Below are 13163 nucleotides of genomic sequence, written 5' to 3' on the forward strand. Positions count from 1 at the left end.
TTTTGGTGGAAATTCACATTAACATGTAAAGTGACCTTTGGAGCAACATCAGTTGGAACATGCAAAAATGTTTGCAGCACAAATCACATTTAGAAGCGAAAACAAAATTGGATGTAGACATCACCGTTTGAGCAAAGGCAACAGAGTCATATCAAATTTAAATGGAAAATCCTTTAGTACAGAGAAAAAAAAACCTGTGTTAAGTCACATCAAGTGCAAAAGTTGTACATCAATTCAGTCACCCATGAGAGAATTCAAATGTGGCTGTGGCTGGTGGCTGCATTATTCTCTAGGCTTGCGCACACATAATAATGCACTCATGTTTATGCATCATCACACGGGCACACCTTGGGGCTAACATGGTGCCATTTCTTTTATTTACTAATCCGAGATGGTGGACATCATCTGGATCGGTAAATTAAAAATTAAGTACTTTTTTGGTGTAAATACGTTTTTAGACCTGCAGAGCGGCCTGACCGCAAATAACAGCTGTCTAGCCTGCCCAAAAAACATAATTTCATTAAAAAAAACTAAAAAAATGGGCCATGAAGGGTTTAGGGAGCAATGACGGAGCTTAAGGGGGAGCGAGTGCAGCAGAAGCAGCAAGGAGCGAGTGTGGGTGAGAGGAGCGAAGGAGGTGCTTGATGCTAGGCCCAGTGAGACCTTCAAAAGCCACGGATTGGCGGGGAAAGCAATGGACAAGCTTGTGAAGCAGACTGAGGGAGCCACATAGAGGAGTGTGGTGGGAAAGCTCTGTTTGGTGGCAAGCATCTTACGAGGGAGACAGCTAGAACACAGGTTCATCCTCATGGACTGCTGAAAGGTAGAGAAACATGAAGTTCCCTGAATCGAAACAGTGGAAGGTTGCCAGTAGGCCTGTCAAAAGGCTGTCTGAGAGGCTATTCCACAGGAGAGAAACACACACAACAAGAGAAGGAAGGCCATCTAATAGGGCGCAAGAAAATGATGGTGATAAGAAAACCAACCAGTGGTAAGCAGAAGGTGGGCTATACTCGCACAAAAGGGTTTAACATACAGATAGCTAAAAGATGTCTAGTAGGAGAGACCTAAAATGGAGTTGGAGAGAGCAACACTAGAAAGTGAGAAGGTTAGAAATTAAAAGAAACAGATGGAGCTAAAACATATCAGAGGTTTCTTGAGTTCACATTCAGAGAGATCTTTGCCTAGTAATTTGGATTGTATTGTCCTTTATTTCCGACACTAATTTGCATGCTGTTGATGCCGTTCTGCAATGATAAAAAAGATGCAATGGAATGAACCTAGAGGCATTTCCTTTATCCACTTTGTCGCTGTGTAAATGAGATGAGGAAGGAAACATATTGAGTGTGAAGTGGTGCAACAGGCGAGAGTCACCATCTACGAAGAGAGGAGAAACAGACTAGTGAGTTATTATTTCATAATAAAATAATCTACCATTGAAACTGCAGGGTAGTGGTAGTATAGGCAGGGGCAATGGGATTATGCATTTTGTGATAGTATTACTTAAGTATACTATCATTGTTACACATGTTAACACTGCCCGGGCAATGACTCTTCCAGACTGAGAGAGAGAGAGAGAGTGCGTGCGTGCGTGCGTGCGCGCGCATACGTGATTAGTGAGAGAAAGAGGTAAATAAGACATGCTAGGGTTGGTCAATTTGGTCTTTAGTAAGAGCAGATCCTACGGCTCTTCATGCCCTTGCACAAGACCACGCCAAGACCACTATGAATAGCACAGATAAGTGATGTTCAGAGCACTCGGCTGCCACTGTACAAGGCTGTTACACTGCCAAACATGGCATCTGCCCTTGAGCTTTCACTCTGCTCGAACCATCACTTCTTTAACAGAGATCTGACTGCAAGCACCAGCGCTGTGCTTGGAAAAACACTTGCCTGCCTTATAGCTCATTCTGCTTAACTGATTTGAGGTGCAAACTCATAATTCAGTGAACCATTACTTGTGAATCTCAGCACAACCTGAAAATAATGTTCACGATTAAGTCATCTATCTATTTAGAAGGTGTTGGTGTGGTGTCACTATTGGTTCCTATAGGTAGCTAGGAGAGAGCACAAGCTATTAAAAGCTATTAAAAGCAGCTAATCAATTTCAAATCACTGAGTTCTCTCTTAGACACTCACGGACATTGTGCTTTTTCTGGCCACATTAACCTTTATGTTTCTAGTACAGGAGTGTTACATCCATTTATAAAACATGTGATGGAAGAGCACAGAGTGTGACCAAGCTGTTCTTAAAAGTCTATTAATTAGTCCAAAAAAGTTGACCCCGTTTTTTTTCATAATACCATCAGGTTAAATACCTATGTTTATTTCCTTTTCTATTTCAGAATGAAGATTTTCCAACCAGGTGCCTGAGATCAACCTGGTAGGCATTAGTGGTTGAAGACGTTCTGCTAGTGCCAAATCTAAAGCTACAACGTAAAAGAGTTTAATGCTCCAGACGAAATTACATTTTACCTCTGGAGGTGTCCCCATTTGCCAAACACAGATTTACAAGAAAGTGGTGCATCAGCTGTGATGCACTACTTTTCTTGTGCACCCCCCTAACGACACCATGTGTGCCCTGTATTTACAATAATGTGCACCACGGCATACATTCGTACAATAACATTAGAATTTATGATGCTATTGCAGTACTTTGCAGGATTAGCGCCATTAATTGTGGCGCTAAATCCTGCAAAGTAAAGCGAGGCCCTTTGAAAGTAATGGGCATGTCATTTTAACACCTGCACTGAGCAGGTATTAAAAATGACACAGTGAAATGTTATGAATTTCGCTGCACCATTTTTACGGGCCTCCCTGTGGGGAAACACCTTACTTGCATACATTATGCCTGGCACAAGCATAATGTGGCACAAGGGGTTGAAAAGTGGTGCAATTCTAGCATTGCACCACTTTGTAAATATGGTGAAGGAGAATGACCTCCTTAACGCCACATTAGCATAAAAAAAAAATGATGCTAGTGTGGCACTAAGAGGCGCTAGGGCCTTGTAAATCTGGCCCAGAGGATTTTCTTTGGCTTTTTTTTATAAATTGGCCATCTAATGGTGCTGTCATAACGTTGCTGTCTTATGTCACTTATATATTGGCCACCCTCGCAGTCAAGTAAAAAACAAGATTCATGAATCTCAGTTTTCTTTAAAGATTATTACAGGAGTGGAGGTTAGTCTGCTTTTATGCACTGGCAGATAAAGTAGTTTGTCCAGGATCACAAGGAGAAGTGAACAAATCAGAATCCAAAGAAACAGCTAATATTTCTTAAGTCAAATAGATAGCTAATGTTATGGGACTGTTAGGAGGCTCTCATTTTATGTGAAGAGTATTCCAAGTGAGGCCGGAGCCAGAAAATGATAATAACTCATGTACTGTGACTAAACGAGGGGGTGAAGACTGGCAACAGAGAAAAAGAGAATGGTGTTTAATTTGTAAAAATAAAAAAGCATGGACGCCCAATGATTTTCTTAGGATGTCTTTGTGGGCACTGCCAGATGTTAGGGATGACGAATCCCGAGGCTTTCCAGTCTTGATTGCACACAATGCCTCTTTCCTCCATCACCTTAGACTTGTTGAACATACCACATAAAGTGGGCATTGGAAGTGCTAACCTAAGACATGTTTCTGTCACTTATTTGGGCAGATTCGTCTTTAAATTTTACCAACTGTGAATATGCTGCTTTTGGCTGGAAACATACCAGCATTCGTTGGCATCTTTAAAAGAATTACAATGAATAAAAAATATATTAATACAGAACAAAATAATAACACAACAAAAACATATCAGTGCACATCTCAACAAAACACTCGAAGGAGAATGCAACAGTACAACACAATGTAAAAATGCAGCACGAAATATCAACAACGCACATTACAATTACAACAAAATGTAAATCAGCATATTGTTACACAAATATTAATGTTTCACCTCCACAAACCTGCTTTCGTAATATAGTGGCAAAGGGTGTTTTCCCTGAACATCACCTTATGTAACCCCAAGGATATGGAACAACACCAGTCAAAAATATTTCATGATCCAACCCCTTGCCTGCGTTCTCCCTTTGTCAATGTTTTCCTATCTTTCTCTTTATTTCTTTGTTTCGCTTTTCTATCCCTCTCTCTTTTCCATGTATTTAAGTTAAATAATGAAAAGTAAAACCCAGTCTCCGTAAGTGCTGGTACCCACTACTTACGATCAGCAGCACAAATTGAGCACTAAGGCCCAGATCTATAAGAATCTGGTGCATCAGTATTGATGCACCAGATTTCTTACGACCCCCCCACCATCAAATGACACCAATGGTGCACCATGGCACACGTTAGGCCAATAGCATCAAAATGTTTGATGCTATTGTGGCCCTTTGCCACACTAGTGTCAAAAATGTTGACGCTAGTGCAGCAAAGTGCAAGGAGGCTCATTGGCATCAATGGGTGCATCCTTTTAATGCCTGCTTTGGGCAGGCATTAAAAATGACCCCAAAAATGGTGCAATGAAATTTTGCAGATTTAATTGCACCAGTTCTGTGGGCCTCCTAACGCCGGAATGCCCCCCTTTGCATACATTATGCCTGGGGCAGGAATAATGTGATGCAAGGGGCCACAAAGTGGCGCAATGCATGCATTGCGCCACTTTGTAAATATGCCGTGGTGATTTTTGCCTTGTTGAGCCACATAAGCCTTAAAAAATATGCTGCTAATGTGGCGCAAGGAGACTCTAGGCCTTTTAAATCTGGCCCTTGGAGTGATAGATGTAGACTGTGAATGGGAGACACTGGGAGAAATGCTGGTGGGTATGAGAGTTAGAAAGTGTAAATGGTAAGAAAGTATAGGAAAGAAAATAGGGAGAGAAAGGAAGATTTCTAGAGAAACTGTGAGCATTGAAATATGAAGATTAATGGGATCACGAGGCGAGGAGATGACAAGCGGCTCAATCTTCTATTTCAAGCATGTACGTGAGACCACCTGAGTGATTTTGTAGTTACTGACAAATTACATTTGCATAATGCAATCAAATTATATACTGCTTTTGTCTGTCATGTCCAAATCATCTACCCATCAGAAATTAATGTGTTTTGACAAGAATAGCTTACTTAATTTGGTTTTCTTAGAATTAAATGATGTGATTGTAGTCTCACGATTCGAGCACAATTTGATGGTCTGGAAGCAAAAAAGTTTGACGTAATTCTACTAATGGCAACACTTGTGGGACCTGCCAGGCACTCTCAGCGTGAATGACAGCGAACCATCAACAATAAGACATTTCTTTTTCACTATTTCTCACTGACCACCGGGCAGTGTTTTAAATTATACACTTTAAGGATCACAGCTATGTCTTAAAATTCAGGGCTTGGTGTGCGTATTAGACAGCAGAGCTATCCCTCAAGGTATATTGCCATACAAATTAAAGTCGTAGGCAACTGAGCTTTCATTTAAAGTATATAAATGCTGTAGAATCAGGCTTAGTACTCCAGGATGTTCTCTGTTTCTAAAGAAACCTTACATATCTGAATTCTAGACAACATGGCTTAGACACACCTCATTGTTATGTTATGCACAGCACACTATCACCTAGGTGGGTATCCTGGCACTGAGCAGGTGTGAGTCTAGCCAAACCTAGGGTCTAGTGTGACTACTAAAAATCCAGATCTTTAGCTTCTTGTGGAATTCAAGAAGTGAGGACGAGGAGGAGACTCTTATGTGTAGCGGCAGGTCGTTCCACATTTTAGGAGAGATGTAGGAGAAGGCTCAACCATGAGATCTAGTTTTCCATGTGGGGGATGTGTGCAACTAGGAGTTCAAACAAGCTAAGGAATCTGCAAGGTTTGTGAAAGAAGTGATTCTTGAGGTTTGGTAGCCCAGTGTTCTGTAGTGCTTTGAAAGGGTGGATGAAGAGTCTGAATTGTGCTGGTGTGTGGATGGGGAGCAAGTGACGCTCCTTCAGGTGTAGTGTGATGTAAGTGTGGCGTGGAAGGTTGAAAGTGATTCTGGTCACCGGGTTCTGAATGGTCTTCAGCATTTCATTGAATTTGATTTTGATCCCTTTTAAGAACACTACACCAAGATGAAGTAAAAGTGCACATATCACATACGCCTCAAGCCACTTGTTAACCGTATGCTTGTCATTGACTCTGTTTGTGGTAAACAAATAATACATAAAAACAAACACAGATGTCCCGTGGGTACACGTCTCACCTGTTCGGGATTGGGACATACAAATTACAGCTACCCCTCAGGTTGTATTGTCCTTGCAAACTAAAACCTTTCATATGAGAACTATCACCTAAGGTATATATTGTATACCCCTTGGGTTGTATAGCCATTGTAAACTAAAAGTTTTCATATGGGAACTATTACTCAAGGTATATACTGCATATCTATTGAGCAGTATAGCCGTATATCTCAGAGGCAAGATGGTGGCTGTGTGAGGATGGTCAGTGTGCTCCCCTCCCAAACCAAGCTCAATCCAGGCTTTGTCCTTGTCCTGGGAGCAAGCGGATCTCACCGAGTGGGTTATGAAGTTTCTGTCCTGGTCTGCATTTTTGGTGGTTGTTGGGCCAAGACACCATTGAACGTGCAGGGCTGCAGTGAAGGCTCTGAAGTCTCTGTGAGGCTCAAAGGCCTAGTTAGTGTTGTCTGGTTAGTGAGCTGAAAAGAGTGTATAACGAGGCCCACTACTTATAATATTTCGAAGGTGGTGTATAAATTGTACATCAAAGTTGTAATTATACCTTTAGAATTTATTAAGTTTGTGTAGTTTAAACTTGGTTTGCCTAGGGAAAATGAGTTTTCCTAACTATAACTAAGCTTTAAACTTTGGTTTTTCATTAAATATATATATATATATATATATATATATATATATATATATAGTCAAAGTAAATAGTTGTGGAGATAAGTATAGTAAAACTCTGCTTACTGATAGAAACTTGCCTTCATGATATTTTTGTCTTCGATATTTCTGCAATGCCATTTCTGCTACAGTCCTTTTCCTTTGATATTCTGATCAAACACACAGCACGGGCTGAAGCATTTAGACAGCATTATAGTTCCAAGATTAAACATATGTTACATGTTCAAGTCTTAGACATCAGAGCTATCTGTCTCCTTGCGCACAGTTTGCAGTCTTGTTTCTTAGACAGCAGTCGGCAAACAATAGTTTTCCTCTGGTTCCATTTGTTTTTCAAACTCACACTATGGGCAGCAAAACTATCGTTCATGTTAAGCAAATCATATAGGTTTGTATTACAGAATACAAAGTTACAGTGAACGTTAGGCTACACAAATTGTTTAAGCTGCCTGAAACTTAGATACCAGACCTATAGCTCCAGATGCACAAATCTTACAGGATGACCTTGCAAAAGGCTGTATGACTAGCACTCAAGCAATACAGGCATTGTAGGTGATGTGTGTCCTACTCAAATAGCTTCTGCCCAGGTTACAAAGCTTCTGCACGGATTTAGAGCATTAAAACTAATCTGATAAATGCAGCAGTGGTGCAATAGGTCTAAACCTGCTGCCAAGGGGACTGTATGAGCTACAACAAAATAAAGGGGCACAGGGCAGCCATGCTCAATGTTTTCTAGTAGCAGCAGGAGATGAAGATGTTCACAGTGGCTCCCCGCCGAGGCTTTCTTCTCGCCCCGTACTTACAATGAAGGGTCAATAGGTCATGGAAGTGTCTCTCTTGGAGGACTATAATTTCCCAAGATTTACTTGTTTCATAGATGAACATGAGACTGAGGTTGGAGGTATACATGGAATGATTTGTTTTTGCTTCAGGGAGGTGGATGCCTGAAGGCAACATGAAATCTGGATCAACTGAAATCCATCCTTTACCATCTTACTGTATTTATTTTACTGGTTTTAATTAGAAAGCACAGGCCTTTAATCAGCCAAACAGTGCTACACATAGCAACAAAATGCATTACCTACATATAGATAATGAGACATGCTTGGAATGAGAACGCAAGACAATAAGTGAAAAACGTGGACAAGAAACATCATTTCAAAGGGGAGGCTCCAGGAGAGAACCACATCACTTTAGTGAGAAGAAGCAAGTATGTAGCTAGTAAAGAGAGGTGGATTGTGAAAAGGTGGGGTTTGAAACTTTTTCTAATGAGGGACAGAGTCTGAGTTACAATGGAAGGCCATTTCAGAGCATAGCGCCTTGTGCTGCAAAAGCTCACTTGAATGTATGTAGGTATGTATGTATATAAGTATGTATGCTCATTCATGGTATTTCTATAGAGCGGTTGTAGGAGGCTGGCCTGGCTTATAGTGGGTACCTTGTGGTACTTACACCTTGTGCCAGGTTCAGTTATCCCTTATTAGTAGATTAGAGGTGTTCTAGCAGCTTAGGCTGATAGAGGTAGCTATAGCAGAGCAGCTTAGGCTGAACTAGGAGACATGCAAAGCTCCTACTATACCACTTATATCATATAGTACTATATCATAAGAAAACAGAATACTCAGAGTTACTAAAAATAAAGGTACTTTATTTTAGTGACAATATGCCAAAAGTATCTCAGAGGATATACTCCCTTAGGAGGTAAGTAATATACACAAAATATATGCACACAAACCAAAATCAGGTCAGTAACAGTTAGAAAAGTAGTGCAAACAATGTAGAATCACAATAGAATGCAATAGGGAGAAATAGGCCTAGGGGCAACACAAACCATATACTCCAAAAGTGGAATGCGAACCACAAATGGACCCCAGGCCTAGTGTAGTGTGTAGAGGGTCGCTGGGAGTGTAAGAAAACACTAAGGGTGTCCAAGACACCCCACCCTAAGACCCTGAAAAGTAGGAGTAAAGTTACCTTCCTACCCCAGAAAGACATTAAAGTCGAGATGGGGATTCTGCAAGGACAACAACTGACTGCAAAACACTGAAGACGGATTCCTGGACCTGAGGACCTGTAAAGGAAGGGGACCAAGTCCAAGAGTCACGCAAGTGTCCAGGGGGGGCAGGAGCCCACTAAACCCCAGATGAAGGTGCAAAAGGGCTGCCTCCGGGTGTGGAAGAAGCCAAAGATTCTGCAACAATGGAAGGTGCCAGGAACTTCTCCTTTGGTCAGAAGATGTCCCACTGCGTGCTGGAGGATGGAGAGTTGTTTTTACGCAGAAAGACTGCAAACAAGCCTTGCTAGCTGCAAGAGTCGCAGTTGAGGATTTTGGGTGCTGCTAGGGCCCTATAAGGACAAGGAGGTCGCCCCTTGGAGGAGGAGACAGAGGGGGTGCTCAGCAACTCAGAGAGCCCACGCAGAAGCAGACATCACCTGCATAAGCACCTGAACAGGCACGTAGAAGATCTGAGGACAGCGGTCAACTCAGAGTCACAAAGGAGGGTCCCACGACATCGGAGTCCAACTCAGCGAGTTGGGCGATTCTGGAAGGAGTGCTGTGGACCTGGGCTAGGCTGTGCACGAAGGAAGCCTTGCAAAAGTACACAGAAGCCCGAGCAGCTGCAGTTCACGCAGTACACAGGATTACTGTCTGGCGTGGGGAGGCAAGGACTTACCTCCACCAAATTTAGACAGAAGGGCCACTGGACTGTCAAAGATACTTGGACCCAGCTCCTGTGTTCCAGGGACCACGCTCGTCAGGATGAGAGGGGACCCAGAGAACCGGTAATGCAGAAGTTTGGTGCTTGCATTGGCAGGGGGAAGATTCCGTCGGCCCACAGGAGATTTCTTCTTGGCTTCCAGTGCAGGGTGAAGGCAGACGGCCCTCAGAGCATGCACCACCAGGAAACAGTCGAGAAAGCCGGCAGGATGAGGCGCTACAATGTTCCTGGTAGTCTTCTTGCTACTTTGTTGCGGTTATGCAGGCGTCCTGGAGCAGTCATCGGTTGATCCTTGGCAGAAGTCGAAGAGGGGAGTGCAGAGAAACTCTGGTGAGCTCTTGCATTCGTTATCTGGTGAGATACCCACAGGAGAGACCCTAAATAGCCCACAGAGGAGGATTGGCTACAGAGAAAGGTAAGCACCTATCAGGAGGGGTCTCTGACGTCACCTGCTGGCACTGGCCACTCAGAGCTGTCCATTGTGCCCTCACAGCTCTGCATCCAAGATGGCAGAGGTCTGGGACACACTGGAGGAGCTCTGGGCACCTCCCCTGGGAGGTGCTGGTCAGGGGAGTGATCACTCCCCTTTACTTTGTCTAGTTTCACGCCAGAGCAGGGCTGGGGGGATCCCTGAACCGGTGTAGACTGGCTTATGCAGAGAGGGCACCATCTCTGCCCATCAAAGCATAGCCAGAGGCCAGGGGAGGCTACTCCACCCAGGCCCTTCACACCTCTTTCCAAAGGGAGAGGGTGCAACACCCTCTCCCAGAGGAAATCCTTTGTTCTGCCTTCCTGGGACCAGGCTGCCCAGGCCCCAGTGAGGCAGAAACCTGTCTGAGGGTTTGGCAGCAGCAGTAGCTGCAGTGGAGACCCCGGAAAGTTAGTTTGGCAGTACCCGGGCTCTATGCTGGAGGCCCAGGGAAGCATGGAAATGTCCTGACAATTCCATGATCCTAGACATGTTATATGGCCATGTTCGGTGTTACCATTGTGACGCTACATATAGGTAGTGACCTATATGTAGTGCATGCGTGTAATGGTGTCCCCACACTCACAAAGTCTGGGGAATTTGCCCTGAACAATGTGGGGGCACCTTGGCTAGTGCCAGGGTGCCCAAACACTAAGTAACATTGCACCTAACATTCACCAAGTGAGGGTTAGACATATAGGTGACTTATATGTTACTTAAGTGCAGTGTAAAATGGCTGTGAAATAACGTGGATGTTATTTCACTCAGGCTGCAGTGGCAGTCCTGTATAAGAATTGTCTGAGCTCCCTATGGGTGGCAAAAGAAATGCTGCAGCCCATAGGGATCTCCTGGAACCCTAATACCCTTGGTACCTAGGTACCTGGGTACCATATACAAGGGGATTGTAAGGGTGTTCCAGTGTGCCAATGAGAATTAGTAAAATTAGTCACTAGCATGCAGTGACAATTTTAAAAGCAGAGAGAGCATAAACACTGAGGTTCTGGTTAGCAGAGCCTCAGTGGTACAATTAGGCACCACACAGGGAACACATACAGGGCATACTTTATGAGCACTGGGGTCCTGACTAGCAGGATCCCAGTGACACATAGGCATAAACAAACATACATACAGTAAAAATGGGGGTAACATGCCAGGCAAGATGTTACTTTCCTACAGCGGCCCTAGACTACAGGCATCGGACTGCTGTACATGGTCAAAGGTAAGTTTAAAGTTTAATGAATTATAGAGGAGGGAGCTGGGTTGTGGACAGTTAATGCATTGTCATATAGTGTTCTTTAAGGAGATGACTTTTCAAATCCAAAAATTTAAATTGGAGTAGCTTTGGGAAGATCCTGATGGATACTGGAATGTTGTTGCAGATCCTGGGTGCAGGGATAGAAAAGGCATGTTGTCCTATTTTTTTTTTTTTGCACTTCTTAGTCTGCAGGCTTATTGTGTCCTGGTTGAGGTGGATGTGCTGAAAACACGCATTATGTGTGTGTTCTCCTTTCCAGGCAGTCAAAGTATGTGCTCCTAGCATTACGGATGCCACCAAATACACTAGGGCCTGATTTACAAAGGTAATCTTGCACTTTTCTGTAGGTTTCAATTTTTTGGGTATTCACAAGCTCCAAGCTATTAGACTTGCCCTATCATTTTAAGTTCAGAGTTCTCCACCCGACACTGAGTCTTTGCAGTTGTAAACTTACTATTAACTCATAGTTTGTCAATACAGAAAATATTTAGATACACTTACACAAAACTGTAAGTTTACCTTTGTGAATCAGGCCCTTTGTTTAGATGCAAGTAGGAATTCTCAAGTACATTACTTTACTGATCAAGCAGTAGGTTTTGAAATGGATTACTCCTTTCTTCCGTGTTCATTCCCCATCCAGCAGGCCCTAGTTGGCGTTACCAGCAGCAGAGACACAGGAGGTGTTGCCTTCAGTCTTGCCGTCAGCACGAACAAGCAGCAATTGGCATGCATTTGTTTGCCAGTATTGTGAAAATATGAATTCTGCACAAGCATTCAACTGCTTTGCACGACATGAACTTCATGAAATGTGGCAGGCAGAGTGTGGGTGCAGAAGTGGTATACTGTGAGGTTAGCCAATGAAACTGACAGGGAAGTGATCTGACTATAAAAAAGGCCTCAGCACAACAGCTAGAAAATCCACCAGTATTTCCATTCCTCTTGTGACACTTCTTTTTAATGAAATCCATTGATGCCAAGGTTTCAAACTTTTTATTTCGATAGAGAGGTCATTCTGACTTTCCTTAACCAAAAAATAAGTTTTCTTTTCCACAGAATTTCCTACGGTACAAAATCTGCATGGAAGATAACGGTACCCTTGAAATATTACATCTTATTCAGTCTTGAATTATTCCATCAATACACATATGTTCCTTCTATTTATTCAAGAAGTATTTTTTCGACATCTCTCCTCCTCCTCATCTTTCCCTGTTCAGTAATGGTTCATCCTTTTCCTATTGATCCCTTTCTTGATCAGTCTGTGCTCTGCGTGTGGAATAAGACGCAAGACTATGACACAACGGAGTTTATACAAAATATTTCAATACATTCCTTTGTCAATAAAAAATCATCTTGACAACACTCATAAGATAGCTTTTAAAATTATATAAATTGCCGATTCTTGCTATATTACCACATAAACTACAAGAATTGGACCTAGCAAAGTTCTGTAATTTATGCCATTAATTCATATCAACCTACCAATAGAATTGAGGGCCTCATTTACAAAGTTTTGGCGCAGGGCAGAGCTGCAAGCCTTCTTGCTGCGCTGCCCAGCGTCAAAACAAAAGGGCAGGAAAGCACCTTATCTATAAGATACAGCAAATTCCTGTCCTTATCCCCTGTGCTGGGGCACAAATTGCTGCCATGTATTAATGCAGGCACCCTTGCATAGTGGTGCAAGGGTGCCTGCGTTGCGGAGATGATTGTTTTGGGGCAGGAAGGGGACCTTCTGCACAAAAACAATCACTAAAGGTGTTTTCCTCTTTCTATTGTGTGCTGCAAGATGCAGCACACATAAAAAGAGGTAAGAAACTGGAGAAATAATGGTATTTCTCCCTGTTCTGCCACCCTTATGCCAGC

The 13163-nt window shown here is 42.9% G+C and overlaps 1 protein-coding gene across 1 annotated transcript in view; it reads right to left on the reverse strand.

The window, feature by feature from the left end:
- Positions 1 to 13163, reverse strand: part of GRM7 (glutamate metabotropic receptor 7) — a 1785443-nt gene that overhangs the window by 123575 nt on the left and 1648705 nt on the right. The gene's annotated exons all lie outside the window — the stretch shown is intronic.

The sequence above is a fragment of the Pleurodeles waltl genome, chromosome 9 (genome assembly GCF_031143425.1).
Source record: "Pleurodeles waltl isolate 20211129_DDA chromosome 9, aPleWal1.hap1.20221129, whole genome shotgun sequence".
Lineage (NCBI taxonomy): Eukaryota > Metazoa > Chordata > Amphibia > Caudata > Salamandridae > Pleurodeles > Pleurodeles waltl.